Source organism: Schistocerca piceifrons, chromosome 3, assembly GCF_021461385.2.
Source record: "Schistocerca piceifrons isolate TAMUIC-IGC-003096 chromosome 3, iqSchPice1.1, whole genome shotgun sequence".
Taxonomy (NCBI): domain Eukaryota; kingdom Metazoa; phylum Arthropoda; class Insecta; order Orthoptera; family Acrididae; genus Schistocerca; species Schistocerca piceifrons.
In genome coordinates, this window is record NC_060140.1 from 790231709 (window position 1) to 790255475 (window position 23767).

The following is a 23767-nucleotide window of genomic DNA, read 5'->3' on the forward strand; positions in this document are numbered from 1 at the left end:
ACAAGAGATAAAGGAGAGGGGAGAGGACAGAGCCCTGGGGACACCAGCAGTGGGATAAGAGATATGGGAGTTGGTGTTGTGGAGGGTGACATAGGAAGGGCAGTGCGACAGGAAGGAAGCGACCAGATGGACAATATTGATAGGCAGGGCGTAGTTTAAAGAGGAGACCGTGATGCCATACATGGTCATAGGCATTTTGGAGGTCAAGGGAAACAAAAAGGGTGCAGCGAAGAGAGTTGAGCTGGAGGGACAGAAGGTGAACACGGTTAAGGAGTTGGTCTTCAGTGGAGAAGGAGGGTCGGAAGCCACACTGGGTAAGGGGGAGGAGGTGGTGCTGATGGATACGGTGATAGAGGATGGATTCAAAGACCTTGCTGCAGATGGAGGTGAGGCAGATGGGATGATAGGAAGAGGCAGCAGAAGGGCGTTTGTTGGGTTTGAGGAATAAGAGGCCGTGAGAGGTCTTCCACAGGTCAGGATAGAAGCCAGTAGAGAGGATGACGTTATAGAGACGGGCGAGGACAGTCAGGAAGGAACAGGGCTTTCTCAAAGGTGGCAGTAGGTGACACAGTCGTGACCAGGGGCTGTGTTGCGTTTGGACTGGAGGATAAGTTTAATGTCTTGTGCTGTGATGGGAGTGTTTATGTCAGAGGGGGTCAACTGCCCCAAGTACTGGAGACTAGGAGCAAGTGGAGCGACTGAGGTATCGGCACGTTCCATGACGGTGGAGAAAAGACAAGAATCAAAGTGGGGATCATCTGTAATGGAGAAGACCTCGGAAAGGTGCAAGTGAAGTGGTTGGCCTTACTGAGGTTGTCAGGTAGGGAGCGATCGTTATGGAGAAGGGAGTAGTGGGGAGTGGTAAGGGAACCAGTAAGGCAATGGAAGGCGGACCAGTACTTGGAGGAGTTGATGGGGAGGGTGGTGTTGAGTTGTGTGCAGGTCTGGCGCCAGTCTCGGCGTTTAGTTGCTGTAATAAGGTTCTGTATGTGTCACTGTACTTTCCGGTGGCATTGGAGTGTATCCCTGTCACGAATGCACAGGAAGGAGCGATAGAGGCGGCGGGATTCACGGAGGAGCAGGACAGCCCATGGAGGGAGAGTGGGACGGTGGGGGTGGATGGTTTTAGTAGGAACATGGGCCTCCACGGCGTCAGTAATTACCTTCTGAAGGAAGGATGAGGCATGGATGATGTCGTCAGGATGGCAATAAGTAAGAGGGTGGCTTTTGACCTGGGTGGTGATGGATTCCCGGTAGGCATCCCAGTTGACAGGGTGGTAGTCATGGACAACCTTGGAATGGGGTGCAGGGTGGGGAGCCGAAAGGGGGCGGTGAGCAGACGTTATGGCAAGGACAGGGATGTGATCGCTACCTGTGGGGTCAAGGATGGCAATGGCGATACGCCCAAGGAGGTTGGTGGAGGCAATGACAACATATGGGGTGGTGTCACTTTCAGGACGGGTGTGCTGGGGAAGGGGAACAAGGTCACCTTTGATCGTGGAGAGGAACTGATGCCACCACCGAAGGGTGGCAGGAGTGCGGCTAGTGTGCTGGGGAAGGGGAACAAGGTCACCTTTGATCGTGGAGAGGAACTGATGCTACCACCAAAGAGTGGCAGGAGTGCGGCTATAGATGTTGTGGTCGGTGGCAATCACATAGGTGGATAAGGTGCGGTCAGTGTGTGAGATGAAGTCATAAGGAAGAAGAGCAGTGGAGCTGACATAGATGGTGGCACAGGTGATGGTGAGGGAGGGGAAGAAGACGCTGAGGATAAGGTGTTTAGTGGGGTCATTGAGGAGAGGTATGCCTTAGGTGGCCAATCGCAACTCCACCCTGCACACGAGGACCAGGAGCGTCAGTGCGGTGAAGGATATAGAGAGAGGTGCGGATAGAATGGTGGGGATGGATAAAGGTTTCGTTCAAGGGGAATGTGTCCACCTAGTGGTAGGAGAGGATGTGCATGAGTAGGTATTTGTTGGAGCAGAAGGAGCGAATGTTCTGGAAGAGGAAGCGATACTTGTGCCGCGCCATGGCTGGAAGAGAGGGGTGGAAGAGACGGAAGGGAAGAGGCTTAAACTAGGGTGTCAAGGCAGGTGAAGGTGAAGTGGGCTTGGTTGTGGGAGTAAGTGGCAAAGGTGTTCAGGTGGAAAACGGAGTGAGTGGCAAGGGTGATTTGTTGGAAGGTGTGGGGGCACTGAAAAGGGTGAATGTTTTGGAGTACAGCGTTAAGGAAGCGGATGATGTCCTCGGCCGTGGGGGGTGGACAGAGGGAATTGTTGGGGTGGACAGGGAGATCAACGGGATGAACAGGGACTGTAAGCTCAGGGATGGCTGGAAGGGGTTTGGCTTTACACTTGTGGGAGTAGGTGGGATGGCGGCCATTGTAGGTGTTACAGGAACGAGGAGCAGCGAGGTTGGAGCAAGTCTTAAGAAAGTGGAAGGCCTTGCAATGGTGACAGGTGGGGGGGCGGGGGTTTGCAGTTGGGAGTCAGGTGGTCATTGTACATCAGGCACTGCTGGCAGTGGTAGAATTGGGGAGGGGATTTGGAGGATTCAACAGGGTGAAAAGGGTGAATGTTTTGGAGTACAGCGTTAAGGAAGCGGATGATGTCCTCGGCCGTGGGGGGTGGACAGAGGGAATTGTTGGGGTGGACAGGGAGATCAACGGGATGAACAGGGACTGTAAGCTCAGGGATGGCTGGAAGGGGTTTGGCTTTACACTTGTGGGAGTAGGTGGGATGGCGGCCATTGTAGGTGTTACAGGAACGAGGAGCAGCGAGGTTGGAGCAAGTCTTAAGAAAGTGGAAGGCCTTGCAATGGTGACAGGTGGGGGGGCGGGGGTTTGCAGTTGGGAGTCAGGTGGTCATTGTACATCAGGCACTGCTGGCAGTGGTAGAATTGGGGAGGGGATTTGGAGGATTCAACAGGGTGGTGATGGTGGTATATCAGGGCACCCTGGCTGAGGAGGTGGTCAATGGAGGGGGCAGACTCAGAGAAGACCCGGGACCAGAGGCATTGTGGATACGGTGGGCAGAGTGGATGTCCAGGTCCGGGTGGGAGTTTAGTTTCGCCAACACTTCATCCTCTGTGATCACTGGGCTGAGCTTGGTGATCACAGCGGTGTAGGTGGGGGGGGGGGGGGGGTGGCGACGTGGAGGCTGGGGCTGACGAGGAGTGGAAGAGGAAAGGAAGGGTGTCAGAGATGCACGGGGCCAAACATAACTCATGGGAGTTTACAGAGGAGGTCCGTGTGAAAGGAGGGGGACAGGGACTTGATAAGGACTGAGTCCCTGTGAGGAATGAGTTGGGAGATGGTAGCACCAGGTAAATACTTTCGTATCTCCACGGTGAGGGTACGGGCATCGAGGAACTTAAGATTGGGAGTTGACAGGACAAAGGTGTTGAGGGTGGAGGCCAGGGTATGGGTGGCTGGAGGAGGGGTGGTTTCTGTGGAGACGACAGGAGGAGGGGGAGGTGGTGTTGACTTTTTGTGGTAAGTGGCGGGAGCAGAGTCGGTAATGACGCGCTTTTGGGGTTTTTTGGAGACTGGAGGCTGGGAGGAGGGGAGAGGGATGGGGAGGAGAGGGAGGTGGCGGGTGGCAGATCCCTGTGGCGTAGTGGAGGTGCCGGGAGATGCAGCCAGTTCATTGGCGGCGACAGTGGCTCGGTGCGACGTGATGCGTGAGGGAGATACAGATGATGAAGTGATGGGGTGGGTGAGAGAGGGGAAGCCGACCACTTGAGGGGTGGCAGCAGAAGCGGCAACAGAGGCGTATGTGAGGGCGGGGGTAGTAGTGGGAGCTGTTGCAGGTGTGGAGGTATACAGCAGGGGAGGAGATAGGGGAATGGGTAAGTGGGGGAACGGGAGGTGAGGTGTAAGGAGGAAAGCCAGGGGCGGCACTCCAGGAAGTGACTGTGGAAGAGGGGGAGGGGGAGGTGTAGATGACAGTGGAGGTGGGGATGCTCATGTCGGACGAACGGCGACGGACGGACGGACACCAGGCGGCGGCGGCGGCGGCGGCGGCGGCGACGACGATTGACGGCGAGCAGGCAGGCAGGCAGGCAGGCGGACGGACGAATAGCTACAGCAACGAGCAGCGGACAGGCGGACAGGCGGACAGGCGGACGGACGGACGGGCAGGCAGACAGACAGGCAGACATTAACAGCAACAGCAACAAACTTCGAAGACGGAGATTCCACCCTGAGAGTAGCCCAGGCTTTGCAATCCGACGTTTTTGAAAGAGGGGATCCAACCCTCTAGATCTCTAAGAGGCGAACATGGGCAGGTTAAAAGTGAAATGTGTACGCCTTTGCACGTGGGTAGCAAATGTCGAGAAAAATTGCAAAATATGTTGAATATGTGGCTTCACCAAATGACGTACCTCGTCGCACGTGCAGCAGCTGGGCTTGTCAGTTGCCGGTAAGAGGGAGGGCTATACCACAGTCTAACATAAAAATCGCGACATTTCACCTCGATTTTGGTGGCTACTGCGTCAGCAGCGCGCCAAGCGACCAGTAAGTAAAACTGTTGAGTTCGGCGCGATCGTGAAAGCGAAAGCGAGTAGTAGTTGTTTATTTTGGTTTGTACAATTATTTTTAGAAACAGGAGCGTCGGTAGTATAGCCACGACAAGATGAAGACACTACATCTGTTTTATTGGTTTTTTGTAGTTTCTGTTAGGACCCTGAGAGATATACACTATCGTGTTACTAAATGGTACCGTCAGGATTTGCTATACGTGTATTAATCATTAATGTTTCGTTTTAGGAGCAGAAAATGGCTAGAGTAAGAGACGATAAAATCTTATGAAAAAAGGCCCTGTTTATTTTTATAATAATGTTAAGTTTTGTTCGCTAGACTTCAAACCCATCCGGTTCATGAATGCAGACAATAGCCGGCCGGGGTGGCCGAGCGCTTCTAGGCGCTACCGTCTGGAACCGCTCGACCGCTACGGTCGCAGGTTCGAATCCTGCCTCGGGCATGGATGTGTGTGATGTCCTTAGGTTAGTTAGGTTTAAGTAGTTCTAAGTTCTAGGGGACTGATGACCTCAGAAGTTAAGTCCCATAGTGCTCAGAGCCATTTGAACCATTTTTGAATGCAGACAATAACAGACTCGTGTGGAATGCTGTATCCACACTGTCTGACATCCCAAATAAGCCGCTTCAACTGACGATGAAGGGGAAACTCCCACAAAGATTCGACAATCCGTCTCAAACTATAAGACAGTCCTATGGCGTGGCACACAAGCAGCCAGTTCAACTCTCCATATATGAGTGCCAGATTCATCTGAATCGTCAACATAGATCTGGTTTGACGATGAAGTGGTTAGATGAAGTCCAGTTATTCTTCTCTTGCAGTAGCGTTTGAAGTGTCAGAAGGTGCGTATTTACTAGACTTCGTGCAAAACTATTACGAGATAAGGAAAGTGCATATCATTTTCAGTACAGACAGCAACAGAAACTGTATCAGAAGGATCAAGCGGAGAAGGACAAACATATTTTGAAGACTATAAGATCCTGATACTTAAAAAAATTATGCCCTTAACTTGTTGCTAAGCCAGATCACCATGCCACTGAAGGAGAAACGCGCTGCAAGATGGAAAGACGAAAATAAGCTCCATTAAAGTTCGATCATGCAGCCGCGCAAATAAAATTTCCTCCACTGATATTTCGGCCGCGTATCGTCCGGCCATCCTCAGAGTGAGTCACAAGACTGACGACAAGATGCCAAGCGCGGCGGTATTGCGCTTGCGGGTCACAGATGCTGGTCGGCGACAGAGAAATACGTTTACACATGCGCCGCCTGTGGCGAAAGCGTACAGACATTCGATTCGCTTATCGATGTATGATCGGCAGCGGTGACACCATGACAACTTCTCTGCAGTTTAATTACCCCAAGAGCCGAATTCCACGCTTTGTCCAAATTAAAACCATTATCTCTATATATTAAATTACTAGCTAATCTAATCTCTATAGCTTCCTTGAAGACAGATTCCCAAAAAGAAGAGGTGGATGTTAAAATCTTCAGATCACTGTAATTCATGGAATGCCCTGTATCAATACAATCTTCGGCCACAGCTGACTCGTCTGGCTGTAATAAGCGTGTGTATCTTCGATGCTCCACACACCTCTCATGAACGGTGCGTGTTGTTTGACTTATGTACGACTTCTCACAATTTCCGCAAGGATTCTGATACACACCAGCTTTACGAAGCTGTAAATCGTCCTTCACAGAGCCGAGTAAAGCTGCAATCGTCGTGGGACGGCCGGAACATCACCTTAACGCAGTGTTTCTCAAGAATAACGTCTATCTTCGAAGAAATAGCACCCACATAGGGCAAAAACGCACTAGATCTGAAGGAATTACTTTCTTCTTCCCCATCACATACCTGCATTTTAGGTTTTGCATCGAATACTCTACGAATTTGTTGCGGAGAAAATCCATTCGATTTAAAAATGCTCTTGAGGTATGTGAGCTCTTCTTGCAAATTGTCTTTATCGGATATACAGTGCGCCCGATGCACTAAGGTCTTACGGACACCTATGGTCTGTGAAATAAGCTGTTTGCTCAAAATTTATTATATATTACAGTACCCAGGCATACAGGTTTTTGTCAGAATGTTTTATGCTTCCATCAGTGCGTACGTTATAGACTATAGAGGTATGTGGAAGAAATACAAATAAAATATGAGATAAGTGACAACGTATTCCACTTTTTAAAGCAGAAGGTACAGTATTTCTCCGATACTGATAAACTAGTGATTATTTTATTGCGTGAAATGTCTCTAATGGCAAATTTAACATATGGCTGTGTTATTGGCTTTGAGGACTTGGTGTTTACATATTTCTCCTACTATTTGGCAGTTGCTTGTGTCACTTAGAATAATGTAAAGTTAAAGGTCATACCTGTGGGAACAGCTGACAGTGACTAAAACACAGTAGGCATACGGAACGAAAATGGGTCATCGATCCCTTTTGCATGTAGAGATATATGTCTGTGCTTCTTGCGTGTGGACCTGTGTGTTAATATTCTTTGATATCATCGTGGTAAGCTGCAGTTCTAACGAACGTCAAAAGTGTTTCTTCACGAATGTGTTGTAGCTTACCACCGATTCTTCATTTTTAACCCTACTTGCGTTTGTTTTAGAATCTTTTTAGAAACATCTACGTCTTCTGATATTACAGAACTTGGAGGCAAAAAAATAATTCAAATATTTCGTAAATCACGTAGGAAAGTGATGCAAAGCAAACATTGTGCCTAAGACGCATCTGAAGTTCTCCTTTCTCACCGCTTGGAGCGCCAGTGTCGCTGCTACTTTCAAACGGTAACTTTTACAGCAGAGAGGTTCGCGACTGTTATGTTAGACTGTGGCTATACTTCGCTCCTCTAGGCTGCTCTGTTTCAGTTATTGCATTATTCGCTGTGATACGATAGTGCTTGAAAATAGCAGCAAAGTATAAATGGTTTCATATGTTAGATCTTGTCTGACAATTAATCTAGATTTTAGAACGCAGTACGTATGACCACTGCGTTACCTTACCACAATACATTTTTTACCCTCAGTGTTTACTTACGTCCAAGTTCTCTGTTTCATGCATTTGACGACACACAGTAGCAAATGATACATGAGAAGGTACTCACGCTATGGGAAACGTTCTGTGTAAATTCGTCATGCTGCAAGCGCATTAGAATTAGCAGCACCATAACACAGATGCATGACTGCGAGCTCATTAAATGTAAACCGATTCATCCTGGTCTAGTATTGCCACTGTCGCGAGCACTACCGCATCCCATCGGATAATGCAAGAATGAAAAGAGAGTGGCCTAGTGGAGCGATGTGTAGCACTGCCTCCCACTAGTAAGAGTAGGACCGGCAAGCCCAACAGCTGCATTTGCGGTGAGGTACATTATCTGATGACGTCACATGTCCAACATTTGTCTTCAACTTTTCAGGTGTTTCCCAACATTTGCAACCCCATGAGTCCAGTATGAAATTATTTGTCTCAGCGTCATCTACGTCGTTTCTGGAGGTTTTTAACCCTTAATAACAATCGCCCTGTATATCTGTACCATCTAAAAACACAAATATGTGAATTCCCTGATTTCACTGACAAAGAAAATCCGTGACCTAGAACGCTCAGAACCGCACGAAAATGGGCTTAGAATATAAATCGATCATCCGAAAAACGTTTGTATGAGCCACTTACATGCCAAATTGCGAGTCTTACCACAGGAGACTTTTGAATGATCACCTCTTCTAAGTCTAAGAAAGGAATTTAACTAACACGAAGAAACAAAATAATCTATAGGGAGATTCAGGTGTCCCTACCACTATCGTTTTATGCAGCCCGCAATGTTATACATGGCCATCAAAAACAACGAGCAGGATTTTCATCTTCTTTCGTTCCTTACGCACAGACTATTGGTCCTACAGAAAAAATGAACAGGAACATTTTTGTAGGAAGTTTAATGCAGTTAAATTCTGTACTGGCATATGTTTTGCTAGAGACTACGGTTTTCATGTTATTTAAGAAAAACGTACAAATGCACCACCAGCCCCACACTCATCCCTCACCAGCCAGGATTTCTAGTATGTTGTTGTTGACACTCCCTCTTACCGCTATGCAAACATTTCCGACTACACGACCTATACCCAATATTCCACTTATTTTGGCCTCAATTGGTTGTGATATTACACCATCAGCATAGTCGACTAATTCGTTAACATTATTACCCTGATGATGATGATGAGTTCCATACTTCCTTACAGAGCGTAGGGGAGCGACGCGGGAGACCCGCGCCGCCTTGCTGGGCAAGGTCCTAGTGGAGGTGGTTTGCCATTGCCTTCGTCCGACCGTAATGGGGTTGAATGATGATGATGAAGACGACACAACAACACCCAGTCATATCGAGGCAGAAAAAATCCCTGACTCCGCCGGGAATCGACTGGCCATTAAAATTGCTACACCATGAAGAAATGCAGATGATAAACGGGTATTGATTGGACAAATATATTATACTAGACCTGACATGTGATTACATTTTCACGCAATTTGGGTGCATAGATAATGAGAAATCAGTACCCAGAAAAACCACCTCTGGCCGTAATAACGGCCTTGATGCGCCTGAGCATTGAGTCAAACAGAGCTTGGATGGCATATACAGGTACAGCTGTCCATGCAGCGTCAACACGATACCACGGTTCATCAAGAGTAGTGACTGGCGTATTGTGACGAGCCAGTTGCTCGGTCACCATTGACCAGACGTTTTCAATTGGAGAGAGATCTGGAGAATGTGCTGGCCAGGGTAGCAGTCGATCATTTTCTGTATCCAGAAAGGCCCGTACAGGACCAGCAACATATTCCGTATCTAGAAAGTCCCATGCAAGTCCTGCAACATGCGGTCGTGCATTATCCTGCTGAAATATAGGATGTCGCAAGGATCGAATGAAGGGTAGGTCCAGGGGTCGTAACACATCTGAAATGTAACGTTCACTGTTCGAAGTGCCGTCAATGCGAACAAGAGGTGACCGAGACGCGTAACCAATGGCACCCCTTACCATCACGCCGGGTGATGCGACAGTATGGCGATGACGAATACACGCTTCCAATGTGAATTCACCGCGATGTCGCCACACACGGATGCGACCATCATGATGCTGTAATCAGAACCTGGATTCATCGGAAAAAATGACGTTTCGCCATTCGTGCAGCCAGGTTCGTCGTTCAGTACATCACCGCAGGCGCTCCTGTCTGTGATGCAGCATCAAGGTTAACCGCAGCCATGGTCTCGGAGCTGATAGTCCATGCTGCTGCAAACGTCGTCGAACTGTTCGTGCAGATGGTTGTCCTGCAAACGTCCCCATCTGTTAACTCAGGGATCGAGACGTGGCTGCACGGTACGTTACAGCCATGTGGATAAGATGCCTGTCATCTCGACTGCTAGTGATACGAGGCCATTGGGACCCAGCAAGGCGTTCCGTATTACCCTCCTGAACCCACCGATTTCATATTCTGCTAACAGTCATTGGATCTCGACCAACACGAGCAGCAATGTCGCGATACGATAAACCGCAATCGCGATAGCTACAATCCGTCCTTTATCAAAGTCGGAAACGTGATGGTACGCATTTCTCCTCCTTACACGAGGCATCACAACAACGTTTCACCAGGCAACGCCGGTAAATTGCTGTTTGTGTATGAGAAATCGGTTGGAAACTTTCCTCATGTCAGCACGTTGCAGTAGGTGTCGCCACCGGCGCCAAACTTGTGTGAATGCTCTGAAAAGCTAATCATTTGCATATCACAGCATCCTGTCTGCGTCTGTAGCACGTCATTTTCGTGGTGTAGCAATTTTAATGACCAGTAGTGTAATTTAAATGCGCCCGTAAGAGTAATGAAAGAAAAATTACTTTTGTGAATGTTATGCTGAAACTAATTACCTTCAAAATTCAATCCGGAAGTAACCTTTACAAATACAGTAATTTCGTTGTCAGAAGTCCAGATGAATACAACGATGCAATTGTTTATTTTATGCTAGTAAAATTCACAAAATTATTAGAAAAAATTAAACAAATGTCAATTTTACAATTTGTAAGATCTCGTTTAAGCCAGTTGCTTAATAAGGCCAGTCAATAATGAAGACCAAGAAAGGTCGAATGTGGGAAACAATTCGCGCAGTCACAAATTTTTGTACATCGGTAGAAGGAAGTGACATGAACAGCGTACTAGAAATCCTAGGCGGTGAGGACTGAGTGTGGGAGTGAGGGAGCATTTGAAGGTCATTTTTATAAATTTTTCTTGAATAACTGGAAAACTACGCTCTCTAGCGAAACCGTATAGCTGTAAAAAATTTAACTATATTAAATTTCCTACAAAAAAGGGTCCTGTTCACTTTTTTCTATAGGACTAACAGTTTGCACATAAGAAGCGAGAGAATACGAAAATCTCACGCCTCGTTTTTGGAGATCAGGCATAACAATGAGGCTTACATAAAATACCAACGGCAGTGGCAGCTGAATCACCCTTTATATAAAAGGACCAAAAACACATTTATTTCCGTGTCGTCACTAATCACTATTTTCCCTCTGTTTAAAACAATTACGCTTCTCGCACGACAAACTTGTTCTTTCTACACAGCTCCGCACCCTTCAATTTGCAGGTGTAGCGTTTCAAAGAAGTGGTCAGAGCAAAGTGGTACACAACAATATTCACATCTGACCGAACCACTTTTTCACATTCATCTTCACTTCTGCAACAGTCCAAAATCAATCGTCACGCTAATTACATTTTCAAACGATGATATTGGTATATCAGTGTCACAACCGACCTTTTGCCAAGCTTATTGCAACATAGGCTTGTGCTTCGCTACTGAAAGTTGACTGTGTAGAGTGGAGTGAAATCTGATGATGAAACGACGATGGTCTAACTTTGCTTATAGTTTTAGCATTGTGGTCTTCCAAAATCATTTACCCTTTACCTGTAGGGCTTACAAAAAAAATGGCTCTGAACACTATGGGACTTAACATCTGAGGTCATCAGGCCCCTAGAACTTAGAACTACTTAAACCTACCTAACCTAAGGACATCACACACATCCATGCCCGAGGCAGGATTCGAACCTGCGACCGTAGCGGCCACGCGGTTCCAGACTGAAGTGCCTAGAACCGCACGGCCACACCGGCCGGCGTAGAGCTTACACTGCATAAAGAAGTACACAGCAAGAGACTGGCAATATTTTTCTTTCTTCGGTGACAATACCTCAAACAGTTGCTGTATTATTTGTCAGAGGAGGCACAAGATGCAGTCGTCAGCGGCGTTAGCAGACAACAGCTGCGTTTTGCACACGAATGGGTCATACCACTATTTTTTAGATGAACGACTTACACTGATCATCCAAAACATTATGATCACGTACCTAATAGGCGGTACGTCCACCTTTGGCACGGATAACAGCGGCGACGCGTCAGGGTATGAAAGCCTTGGTAGATCAAATGGTTCAAATAGCTCTGAGCACTATGGGACTTAACTTCTGAGGTCATCAGTCCCCTAGAACTTAGAACTACTTAAACATAACTAACCTAAGGACATCACACACATCCATGCCCGAGGCAGGATTCGAACCTGCGACCGCAGCGGTCGCGCGGTTCCGGACTGAAGCGCCTAGAACCGCTCGGTCACCACGGCCAGCTTGGTAGGTCACCGGAGGGAGTTGGCACCGCATCTTCACACACAAATCACGTAATTCCCGTAGATTCCGGGGAGTGGGGAGATGAACTCTGACGCCACGTTCACTCCCTGATGTGTCCGGTGGGGTTCAGATTTGGCGAGTAGGGGCTCCAGCACATCGATTCGAACTCGCCACTCCATCACGCTCCTGGCCTTGTGACATGGCGCGTTATCTTGTTGAAAAATACCACTGCTGTCGAGTAACATGGTCCTCATGATGGCGTGTACGTGGTCTGCAACCAATGTACGATACTTCTTGGCAGCCATGGTGCCTTTCTCGTGCCTGAACTCCACTGTACCTACGGACGCCCATGTGAATGTTCCCCAGAGCATTATGGGCCCACTGCCCAGTTTGTCTCCGTCGTGCAATACAGGTATCAAGGAGCCCTCCCATCGGCACGATGAAGGAAGTATCGGGATTCATCAGACCATGCAACGCTCTTCAACTGCGCCAACGTCCAGCGACGATGATGGCGTGCCCATTTCAGTCATCGTTGCCGACGTCGTGGTGCTGGGATTGGCACATGTGTGAGTCGTCTGCTGTGGGGGACCATTGTAAGGAGGGTTCGGTGCGCTGTGTGCTTAGACACACTTTTACACAACCCAGCGTTAAAGTTGACCCGCCACAGTTCGCCGCCTGTCCAGTTTCATCAGTCTGCACAGCCTACGACGTCCGACTTCTGTAACGAGGGGTGGCCGCCCAACCCTGCGACGTCTGGACCTGGTTTCACCTCGGTTTCGTCAAGTGTTGGAAACACTGGGCACAGCACTCCTCAAACTTCCGACAAGTCGTGTAGCTCCCGCAATGCTCGTGCCGAGCCACCGGGCCATCACAATCTGCTCTCTGCCAAACTGAGGTAAATCGCGTGCCTTCCCCATTATACACACGGAGAGGACGCTCACTGATGATCGTCTGTCTGAGTAGCAGTCAGTCCTCGACAGCTGACGCTGCTGTCACCTGGGCGGGTTTATATCGACATTAGGTCGGAGGTCATAATGGCTCCGAGCACTATGGGACAACTGCTGAGGTCATCAGTCCCCTAGAACTTAGAACTACTTAAACCTAACTAACCTAAGGACATCACACACATCCATGCCCGAGGCAGGATTCGAACCTACGACCGTAGAGGTCGCGCGGCTCCAGACTGTAGCGCCTATAACCGCTCGGTCACTCCGGCCGGCGAGGTCATAATGTTCTGATAGTTCATTGTATACAGGGTGAAAAGTATTTAAACCAACATACTCTGGAAGGTCGTAGGGGACATCAAAACAAATATTTTTCCCTAATGTCATTTTTTCCTATGAGAATTATTTAAACCGTTGGAGGCCGTATTACGCTCTTCAATTGTTAGAGGCCGTATTACGATCTTCAGTTGTTAGAGGGCGTATTACGCTCTTCAGTTGTAGGCAACTGCTGTCCACCAGTGTAGTAGTGGATTGTCTCTCATTACTAATGGGGCGATACACCTGGAGTGAGTACACTGATATGGTTTGTGCGTAGTACGTAGCGTACCACAACGGACGAGCTGCACAGAAGGTTTATCAACAACAATATCCAAATCGCCGTATCCCGCATCATACGGCGTTTGCTGCTGTGTACCAACGTCTGCGTGAGACCGGGTCACTTAGCAGATTACCTGGACTGGGACGCCGTCGCACGGTAAGAACGCTGCAATTTGAGGATGCTGTCCTGCAGCATGTGGAGCGGGATCCTTCAATCAGGACTCGTGCAATTGCACGTAACATGGTGACGAATCAGACGAATGTAAGAACAGTCCTTCGAGAACAATTGTTACGTCCATTTCAATTACAGCGTGTCCACAACTTGGAACCAGTTGATTGTCCACCCAGAGCACAGTTTCCGCAGTGGTACCTGGAACAGTGTGAAATGCATCCTACATTTCCATCCTCTGTGTTGTTTACGGATGAAGTGACGGAGTCTTCAACATGCACAATTCGCATGTTTGGAGTGGGGATAACCCACATGGCATAGTTACTAGCGCTCATCAAGTGCGGTTCTTCGTTAATGTGTCGGTCAGTGTTGTTGGGGACTGTTTTATTAGGCCGTATCTGCTACCTAGGCTATTAAATGACAGGCACTATTACAGTTTTCTCGCCAGAGCATTGCCAGAATTGCTGGAAGACGTCCCGCTCCCTACAAGACAACGCAACTGTTTCCAACATGACGGGGCGCCGGCACATTTCAGTCGTCGTGTGCGTCGATTCCTGGACGGACAGTTACCAGAAACGTGGATTGGCAGAGATGGTCCTGTATCATGGCCTGCTCGATCCCCAGATATGTCCCCTCTGGACTCTTGTGTGTAGGAGAGATGCGTAACCTTCTTTACGCAACTCCTGTTGCATCAGAAGAAGATCTGGTTGCCAGTAGCAGCAGCAGGAACAATTCAGGATACTCCTGGGGTTTTTGTCCGTGTCAGGCAGGACGTGATCCGACGGTGTAACATTTGTTTACTTGTCAATGGAGGCATTTATGAAAATCTACTGTAATTGAAACTGGGTTGTGTTAATGCGTTGTCTCTTGGTCATAAAAAATGGAAAAGTGTTTGTTGGTTTAATTAATTTGCCACACAGATAAATCTTCCTCTATCGGTTTAAATACTCCTCATAGGAAAAAATGACATTAGGGAAAAATATTTGTTTTGATGTCCCCTACAACCTCCCAGAGTTTGTCGGTTTAAATACTTTTCACCCTGTATTGTAAGAACATTTTCATGAGTTTCTGAGCGATCGAAGTCACGCACTTCCCTTGTGAAAAATTCGATTTCGTCTGCCAACCATGCGGCATCGTCTCACTTAAGCAAATCATCTTCGCTGAAAACACGAGAATATTTCATTATAAAAAACGTAAGCGGTGCAGAAAGAAGATGTAGAGGGGCACTGAAATAACAGACGAGCCAAGGGCTGTCATGGCCACTGCAGAAAATATCTCCATTGACTATGTTCCAGTGATCCTCTTCTTCCCAGAGTAGCACATAAATTCAACTATCTTTATTAACTTAGGATTTATTCCAGTCCCTGTTCTGACCCACAGTTTTCGTTCTCTACATCACCCTCTTGTGTTACAGAAGTGTTTCCTCGTGGCTTAACAGATGCTCTGCCATTCTGTCCCTTCTCCTAGATAATCATTTCCACGTATTTCCTCCACGCTGAAACTGCGGATTGTTTCCTGAGTTCTTATCAGCATTCTTCTCTAGCATCACATCTCAAAGGCTTCGATTCTCTTCTTTCCCGGTTTCTCGACAGTCCATGATTCACTCCCATACAATGATATACATTCTCAGAAACTCGTATCTCAAATAAATGTCAGTGTTTGTAACTAGTTGACTTCTTTTAACGATTAACATCCTCGTTGCCTACGCTGATCTGGTTTTGATATCCTCCAATATGATCTTGAAACTCAATGTTAACTTCAAATGGCTCAAATGGCTCTGAGCACTACGGGACTTAACTTCTAAGGTCATCAGTTCCCAAGAACTTAGAACTACTTAAACCTAACTAACCTAAGGACATCACACACATCTATGCCCGAGGCAGGATTCGAACCTGCGACCGTAGTGGTCGCGCTGTTCCAGACTGTAGCGCCTAGTGCCGCTCGGCCACTTCGGCCGGCAGTGTTAACTTCACTATTAATCTTATTTCTGCTACTCCTCTTACTTTCATCTTTCTTTGGTTTGGTCTCACAGTCAGTCCACATTCTGTGGTCTCTATACCGTTCATTCCATTTATACGGAACTCGTAATTCTCCCTCAATTGCACCGAGAACAGCAGTGACATTAATGAACATTGTCACTGATATCCTTTCAACTTGACTTTTAATACAACTCCTGAAAACTTTTTCTAAAATTTTTTTCATGCCTTTTCGATGTGGATGTCGATCAGTAAGGGGAAATACATACCTATATTGGATCCTTTTTAATTCAAGTACTCCTTTCTCGGTCTTTCATTCTTATTGTTTCCTCTCGCTTCTTTTACATGTTGTACTCTTAACTTAGGCCTATTTTTCTGGGAATTTTAACCATCCTTCATCATTTTATGTCGTCAAACACATTTGCGGGTGTGTTGACTTGTCTTAAGTCTTAGACGTTTTCCTAGAATACCTTCTCGGCCCGCGCGGCTGGCCGCGCGGTCTAACGCGCTGCTTCCAGAGCGGGAAGGCGTGCCGGTCCCCAGCACGAATCCGCCCGGTAGATTAGTGCCGAGGTCCAGTGTGCCGCCAGCCTGTGGATGGTTTTTAAGGCGATTTTCCTTCTATCTCGGCGAAAGCGAGCTGGTTCCCCTTATTCCGCCTCAGTTACACTATGCAAACACCGTTTCCACGTACGCGTACACCGTAATTGCCCTACCACGCGATCATTTGGGGTTACACTCGTCTGGTTTGAGACGTTCCCGTGGGGGGCCACTGGGGTTCGGTGTGGGAGGGGTGGCGGAGGGTTGGGTGGACTGCTGTGGCCTGTTGTGGGATTGTGAATCACTGAGGGCTACGGCGGGACGAAGACTCTCCGACGTTTCTAGGTCCCCGGTTTAATACAATACAATGCCTTTTTTCCTTATGAGTCTTGAAAAGTGTGTTTGGTACCCATAGCAGAACCTGAGAGATGTAACTTAACGGCTATTTCTACAGATACACAGCAGCTGACCAGTTCATGAGAAACTGAATGGAAAAAGAACTTTGCACGCAGCTCGAAAATCTTAGGCAAATGAAAGCTACGTGTAATTAAAGGCTTTTATGTATGGATACGGTAACTTTTCGACGTGTTTTCTGTTATGACCTCACGAAACTGCAACAGCTCGGCCATACTGTGAGTTCTTTGACTGCTGTGGAAGAGGGCTGGTCAGAAATTGAACATATTAAATATTAGTTCTTTTTTGCTACAAGAATGACAAAAAGATTTACTTAACTTTATACAGTCCACAGCAACAGGAATACGCCAAACATTTACAAATGTCTTTCAATATTAACTATCATTTGATGCACACGTTTACTAGCTCTTCTCTTGAAGTACATAGTTCTCAGTGTTCAAAAGTCCAGTTCCATGTGACACGAGTAACACATGAGCCCTGTCTAGTCGATGTTGTCTGCTCGATGGGATGTCACGACCTGTGTCGAGCCCTCCCCCGCTTGGCTGTATATCGGCCTCCGAGCGATGGCACTGCAGAGCTGGGAGCGAGGTTATGGTTCTGGCAGCGCCTCTCATTCATTCATACATCGTTGCGGATTGCAACGAGACATCGCTAACTTCGGTGGCATCGATGGGAGTTGCCGATTTTGGCATGACAACTCGATATTTGGACGATAAAACGTTTTCTATCTATTAAACAGATTTAATAATATTCACCGCTGATCTATGGGTAAGTGAACTGTGGTCCACAGCCTATATAATATAAGTAATCAATTACGTTTTGGTTTATTTGGAGGTACTTGTTAAACAGAAGTTGTTTTTTGAAAGCTGCATCGGCAAAATCTGTGTATCCTAGAAAACCAATTTCAGAATACATACAGCCAGCTGGTAAGTTGTGTGGACACAGATGCAGTTTATAGTTTAAGTTAATTTTTTTGAATTACTTGTACATATTGAGCACTTAATAATGGTCAAAATTCGTTGAGTGTGTGAAACGTATAGACTTTTGTATAACAATTGCGTCACTTAATTAAAAAGAAACTTGCTAACGTTCCCTGCTGCCCGAGTAGCCGCCTCCTGAATGTAGTTTATGCCAGCGTGTGCGGCCTATCTCAGCCTAGTGACAGATGCAATATTGTCACAAAATCTTGAGAGTCGTGGTTTAATTCCTTACGTGGCTACACACTGCGGGAAAGCGATCGATTCTTACAACACAGCAGGAAAAGGTCGTAAGGAAAATAATTTAAAATGTACTATTTGGTATGTTGTAAAGGTCTCCTTAAAGAGTTGGTGATCATAGCTGCCCTATATGACTACATTTAGCAATTGTTACACATTTATCATTTAATTATGTATATTTAGAAGAATATGGTAGGTCGCAGACCAGGGGGAGAAGAGGGTGAGTGGTCATAGCCACCTAGGGGTAGCAACCATGATCGGAAAAATACTACAGGAGGGAACCTAGCAGTGCTGTCTGACCAGATACATTAGATGTTAACCCAGCACAGGTTTGTTGGCCAACTACTGGGACACGGACATTTTCAAAATCAAGATGCTTATCCAAGACAAGTGGAGACATAAACACGACATGGGGCTAGTAGATATTGTGGTAACTGCACATAACCCAACTTTGCCTCCAGATAGCCACTTTGTTGACGAGTGTGGGTCTTTTAGTGTGATAAAGAAGGGTTCTATGGAACAACTAAACCAGTTTTTATTTTTGGTCATCAGTCTTCTAACTGGTTTGATATGGCTCACCATGAATTCCTCTCCTGTGTCAACCTCTCCATCTCAGAGCACCACCTGCAATCGACGTCCTCAGTTACTTGCTGGATGTATTCCAATCTCTGTCTTCCTCTACAGTTTTTGCATTCTACAGATCCCTCTAGTACCAAGCAAGTCATTCCCTCATGTTTGAAAACGTCCTATCATCCTGTCACTTCTCCTCGTCAATGTTTTCCACATATTCCTTTCGTCTCCGACTCTGCGCAGAACCTCCTCATTCCTTACTTTATCAGTCCACCTAATTGTCAACATTCGTCTGCAGCGCCACATTTCAAATGCTTCGATTTCTTCTGTCCCAGTTTCCGCACAGTCCACGTTTCACTACCATACAATGCTGTACTCCAGACGTACATTCTCAGAAACTTCTTCCTCAAATTAAGGCCTATTTTTGATACTAGTAGACGTCTGTGGGCCAGGAATGCCCTATTTGCCAATGCTAGTCTGCTTTTGATGTCCTCCTTGCTCTGACCGTCATTGGTTATTTTACTGTGTAGGTAGCAGAATTCCTTAACTTCATCTGCTTCGTGACCATCAGTCCTGATATGAAACTTTCTGGCAGATTAAAACTGTGTGCCGGACCTAGACTCGAACTCGGGACCTTTGCCTTCCGCGGGCAAGTGTTCTACCATCTGTGCTACCCAAGCACGACTCGCGCCCCGTCCTCACAGCTTTACTTCTGCCAGTATCTCGTGTCGTGCTTGGGTAGCTCAGATGGTAGAGCACTTGCCCACGAAAGGCAAAGGTCCCGAGTTCGAGTCTCAGTCCGGCACACAGTTTTAATCTGTCAGAAAGTTTCATATCAGCACACACTCCGCTGCAGAGTGAAATTCTCATTCTGGATCAATCCTGATGTTAGGTTTCTCGCTGTTCTCATTTCTGTTCCTTCTCATTACTTTCGTCTTTCTTAGATTTACTCTCACTCCATATTTTGTACTCATTACATTGTTCATTCCGTTCAGCAGATCGTGTAACTCTTCTCCACTTTCACTCAGGATAGCAATGTCATCAGCGAATCGTATCATTCATATCCTTACACCTTGAATTTTAATTCCACTCCTGAACCTTTCTTTTATTTCCATCATTGCTTTTCGATGTATAGATTGAACAGTATGGGCGAAAGATCCAGCCCTGTCTTGCATCCTTTTTAATCCGAGCACTTCCTTCTTGGTCGTCCATTCTTATTATTCCCTCCTGGCTCTTGTACATATTGTATATTATCCGTATCTCCATAAAGCTTACCCTTATTTTTCTAAGAATTTCGAACATCTTGCACCATTTTACATTGTCGAACGCTTTCTCCATGTCTACAAATCCTATGAACGTGTCTTGATGTTTCTTTAGGCTTTCTTCCATTATCAACCACAACGTCAGAATTGCCTCTCTGGCGCCTTTACCTTTCCTAAACCCAAACTGATGGTCGTCTCGCACGTCCTCGATGTTGGCAAGATGGCTGCCGAGTCGGTTGCAGTGTGATGTGGCTCCGCATTCAGATGCAGATTTTGTAGGTAAAAATTTGATTGTGGACACTGATATTTAATTCTCTGGTAACAGGAATGTTATCTTACACAGTCAAAAATGGTTCAAATGGCTCTGACAAGGGAACCTCCCCATCCCACCCCGCTCAGATTTAGTTATAAGTTGGCACAGTGTATAGGCCTTGAAAAACTGAACACAGATCAATTGAGAAAACAGGAAGAAGTTGTGTGGAACTGTGAAAAAATAAGCAAAATATACAAACTGAGTAGTCCATGGGCAAGATAGGCAACATCATGGATAGTGTGAACTCAGGAGCGCTGTGGTCCCGTGGTAGCGTGAGCAGCTGTAGAACGAGAGGTCCTTGGTTCAAGTCTTCCCTCGAGTGAAAAGTTTACTTTCTTTATTTTTGCATAGTTACGATCTGTTAGTTCGTTCATTGACGTCTCTGTTCACTGTAATACGTTTAGTGTCTGTGTTTTGCGACCGCATCGCAAAACCGTGCGATTAGTAGACGAAAGGACATGCCTCTCCAATGGGAACCGAAAACATTTGATCGCAAGGTCATAGGTCAACCGATTCCTCCACAGGAAAACACATCTGATATATTCTATACGACACTGGTGACGGCATGTGCGTCACATGACAGGAATATGTTGTCGACCCACCTAACTTGTACACTCGGCGAATGGGTAAAAAGATTCTTCTACCTTGCCCGATTTAGGTTTTCTTGTGGATGTGATAATCACTCCCAAAAAAGTGATGAAAACATAAGAGTTTGTCACATAAACTTAAAACAAAAAATTAAACTTCTACATCTACATCTACATTTATACTCCGCAAGCCACCCAACGGTGTGTGGCGGAGGGCACTTTACGTGCCACTGTCATTACCTCCCTTTCCTGTTCCAGTCGCGTATGGTTCGCGGGAAGAACGACTGTCTGAAAGCCTCCGTGCGCGCTCTAATCTACATCTACATCTACATTTATACTCCGCAAGCCACCCAACGGTGTGTGGCGGAGGGCACTTTACGTGCCACTGTCATTACCTCCCTTTCCTGTTCCAGTCGCGTATGGTTCGCGGGAAGAACGACTATCTGAAAGCCTCCGTGCGCGCTCTAATCTCTCTAATTTTACATTCGTGATCTCCTCGGGAGGTATAAGTAGGGGGAAGCAATATATTCGATACTTCATCCAGAAACGCACCCTCTCGAAACCTGGCGAGCAACCTACACCGCGATGCAGAGCACCTCTCTTGCAGAGTATGCCACTTGAGTTTGTTAAACATCTCCGTAACGCTATCACGGTTACCAAATAACCCTGTGACGAAACGCGCCGCTCTTCTTTGGATCTTCTCTATCTCCTCCGTCAACCCGATCTGGTACGGATCCCACACTGATGAGCAATACTCAAGTATAGGTCGAACGGGTGTTTTGTAAGCCACCTCCTTTGTTGATGGACTACATTTTCTAAGGACTCTCCCAATGAATCTCAACCTGGTACCCGCCTTACCAACAATTAATTTTATACGATCATTCCACTTCAAATCGTTCCGCACGCGTACTCCCAGATATTTTACAGAAGTAACTGCTTCCAGTGTTTGTTCCGCTATCATATAATAATTCAATAAAGGATCCTTCTTTCTATGTATTCGCAATACATTACATTTGTCTATGTTAAGGGTCAGTTGCCACTCCCTGCACCGAGTGCCTATCCGCTCGATGGAAGATTTGAACCACGGACCTCTCGTTCCGCAGCTGCTCACGTTACCACGGGACCACGGCGCTCCTGAGCTCATAGCGTCCTTGATGTCGCCTATCTAGCCCATGGACTACTCAGTTTGTATATTTTGCTTATTTTTTTACAGTTCCACACAAGTTCTTCCTGTTTTCTCAATTGATCTGTGTTCAGTTTTTCAAGGCCTATCCACTGTGCCAACTTATAACTAAATCTGAGGGGGATGCTATGGGGAGGTTCCCTTGTGAGCACTATGGGACTTAACATCTATGGTCATCAGTCCCCTAGAACTTAGAACTACTTAAACCTAACTAACCTAAGGACATCACACAACACCCAGTCATCACGAGGCAGAGAAAATCCCTGACCCCGCCGGGAATCGAACCCGGGAACCCGGGCATGGGAAGCGAGAACGCTACCGCACGACCACGAGCTCTTACACAGTCCCTTCTCGTTTACTTATTAAGTACTGCAAATAAAACAGAGAGAGTGATTAAAGTACTTCTAGTGCGTTCGCCGTGTGCAACGCGTCAACGGAGAGGGGCTGTCCCCCTCCCCCCGACTGAGCGCGTGTCGGTTTCGCCAGTCAGCCGCGTCGGTTCTCGCGTGTCAGCACTCCGCGCCGCGCGCTGTGACACCTCACCAGCCGCAGCGGAATCCGACGCGTCGGCAGCGGCCACAGGCTGCCCCGCCCCCCGCCGTCGACGTCAGCAGTAGCGGCCATCAGGTGTGCTCTCTGCCGTTGATAAACAACCACCTGCCTACACACGGCCCTGGATTCAAGCCGACGAAGCAGCGACACGACCACACCAGAGGCCGACGGAAGGAGAAGGAAAGCATGGGGTAAGAGGCTAGCTCGAGCCATCAACGTCACACCCTGAATGGAACACACGGAGGAAAAACTTATGCCTATGTCCCACTGTCAAAAGATAGCAGCCATAGACAAAATACTGAGCGACATAGGTGCAGAGTTATAAGCTAAACATGTTTCATCTGCTCTGTTAACCATCATTAGAGACAAAGTGTTTCCCTTAGCTTTCCAAATAACTAGCCTTGAAGTTAAACCTACCTAAACGATGAAAATAGGCGATTAAGACTTGAACTACAGAGAGCCTCGAATCCAGTGAAAGACTTACCAACTTTGCAAGAGAAGGCTTAGAAATTAGACGACGAAAATAGGGAATTGAGTGTAGCGAACCAAGACTTGCAACAACAAATTAGAGAACTAACTGATAAAGTCACACAACAAGCCCTACACAAGCACAGACACTGACATATGCTGCCGCCTTAACAATAGAGCCCAAAACCAGAGGCTCGAAGAACAGAACAGGCTCAAACAAAACAGGCCACAATCCTACATATCAAATCGACAGCAAATCAAAACGCCAAAGCCGTTCGACAGACACCAAGAACATAAATCCCAGGAAAGAGAATATACATATAAAATCAATCAGAACCACCCAGACTGCAGTTATAGTAGAAACGGAAACACAGGGGGATTGTCGAAAAATAACAGAAAAGACTAAATTCCTGCACACCACTGAAAAAACTAACACTGCAGATCACTCCATGCCTAACAACGTTACTGAACGATGCCTTACGGGTGGGCAGGGTACCAACAGTATGGAAAACCTCAAAAGCAGTCATTATTAAGAAATCGGCAGACAGGGACCCTTCAGATCCAAAGACTTACAGGACAATATGCCTAATAAACACCTTAGCAAAGATTCCGGAGAAGCTACTGTGTAAGTGCCTGCAAACACACAGAGCTCTCAGGGGTACGAGCCAACACCATTCGGCTTCAGAACTGGCAGATCAATGGATGATGCCATCAGCCAGGCCCTGCACATAGTTAACACCACAAAACAGAAATACGCCATGGCAATAGAGTTTGGCATTGCCGGG